The sequence below is a fragment of the Embiotoca jacksoni genome, unplaced genomic scaffold, assembly GCF_022577435.1.
Source record: "Embiotoca jacksoni isolate LCO1_2020_lvr unplaced genomic scaffold, fEmbJac1.0.p SCAF_1, whole genome shotgun sequence".
NCBI lineage: Eukaryota > Metazoa > Chordata > Actinopteri > Embiotocidae > Embiotoca > Embiotoca jacksoni.
The window spans coordinates 15,288,121-15,290,152 of NW_027185229.1; the positions used below are offsets into that span (position 1 = coordinate 15,288,121).

The window sequence follows — 2,032 nt, forward strand, 5'->3', positions numbered from 1 at the left end:
GCTCACCTACAAAAAAAAAAAAAAAAGGGCCACAACACAGGAGGCCACGCAGTCAAACGGGATTCAGCTCGGAGGCCTGCAGGTGACACGCTTGGCCACCGCTGACGGGGTCGCCGACGCCCGCTCTGAAATCCGCAACGTGTTCGCAGAGCTCCGCAGCTGGTCATAAGCTTCCGATTTAAAAAAAAAAAAAAAAGCTTATCTTAAACTTAAAAAAAAAAAAAAGACCAATGCGCAAGTAAAATACCTACGACAAATACAATGGCCGTACTATCCCATCAAATGGAGCGGGGGCTTACGGGGCGGTCCCATCACACCGCCGGTACAGCAGGCAGAAAAGAAGAAACAAAAAAAAACAAAAAATCACCGGTCGAAAGACATTTCCTCCACCTTAGAATTGATCCCGTGTATTGTTGCTCACACAATTCAAGGTCAATGGTTTTATGGTCCAAAAAAAAAAAAGTGATGGAAACTGCCTCTTCTCAGCTGGCTGAAACATGCCTTCCAATCGCTCCTGTACAAATAAGTGCCTTTAAAAACGTCCCTCACTTGACACAGTGCGTAGGGCATTACTCTCTGGAAACTCAACAGCGATCTAAAAACGATTTTTTTTTTTTTTTTTTATTTTATTTTTTTATTGTTTAAAACTGGCCATGTTACACTGGGCTCTGGAGATGTCCCCGCAGGGGGTTTAGGATGTGGAAAGAATTCTCAAGTCCCTACCGGCAGCTTCTTCATTACAAACCCGCGTACAGGTGTGCTTTTTTTTTTTTTTTTTACCACAGCGCACAAATTAACGCCGGCGGAGATCGAAGTTTGGAGAAATGCATAATTAGAAAATTAAAAAATGTACATAGAAATAAATAAATAACCCACTCAAGTGTCACGTCAACTATCAGGCAGCGCGAGCTGAATGCGGGGGGGGGGGGGGGGGGGGGGGGGGGGGGGGGCCGTGAAATATTATTTTTCTCGCAGTCTTAATTGTACAGATTCATATTAAAACGGAATGCACTAAAACTGTTTTGGTTTTTAAATATAATGTCAGACCTGTAGTAGACCCAGCAGCGTGTTAACGTCCCCCCCCCCTCCCCTCCCCTCCCCTCCTCTCCCCGTACACGCAACAGCGTACACTATCCAGAACATGTCTCTCCTGTCCCACCGATCTCCTTATACAAATTCCCAAAAGCTTGTTATTTGCTGTGCTTAATAGCAAAATGTACATTTCTCTCCATCAAGAATGAACATCCCGGTCAAATCTTTTGCGAATCACTTGAAACTTCGGCTTAAGAGAGGGAACAAAAGCTGCAAATAAATACAATACGCAACACTGCGTTTTAAAGATCGCCTTATTGCGAAGGAAGCGAGGCGTCGGTGGGGGGGAGGGGGGGGTTAATCCGTCCTTTTAATAATTACAAAACCATTTAACTATTTATCATCCGGCCCAATTTAAGAAACAGCTCTCGTCTTTTAACGTTATCCGAAAGGAGGCCTGCTGCCCGTTGCAATTAAACGTCCGTGTTGTTCCACTTTGAACGGCAGCACCCCGGCGGTGAGGGCTTTAGCGAGTTGCCCGTTTCGCCCCGGCTTCCAGCTCCCCGGAGCAGCGGAGCGCTTTGCTTCCTCCCGACGCTCGACCGGGGCAAAGTGCCGAGGACACACACGCGGGTTCGAGCTCTGGAAATGCACACGGTCGATATCTGAAATGTTCAAAAACGTCCTTTTTTTTTTTTTTTTTTAAAGGGACTTGAAGTGCTCGCGGATGTTTCGGTTTGCCGTGTGAATACACGAATGGAGCTCGGGGGAGGGGGAACCGCTTCCTTCAGCCGTGCCGGCTCGCTTCTCTGTTAATGTGCAGTTCCGGTCAAATGGACAACGAAACCTTCACAGCTTCGTTTATCGCCGAATTCAACACCATTAGACGGGACGCTTTGTTTCTAAAAAAAAAAAAAAAAAAAAAAAGCACGTTCAACGCTGTGTGTAACTCACCTTCTATCGCTGGGGGGCACTTTGCATTATGGGAAGTGTAGTTTGA

The 2,032-nt window shown here is 46.3% G+C and overlaps 1 protein-coding gene across 2 annotated transcripts in view; it reads right to left on the reverse strand.

The window, feature by feature from the left end:
• Positions 1-2,032, reverse strand: part of LOC138193158 (bis(5'-adenosyl)-triphosphatase-like) — a 276,788-nt gene extending 274,756 nt beyond the window's left edge. For both annotated transcript variants that reach the window (XM_069141228.1, XM_069141058.1), the window contains exon 1: positions 1,987-2,032. The gene's annotated coding sequence lies outside the window, so the exon portion shown is untranslated. The remainder of the gene's footprint in view (positions 1-1,986) is intronic.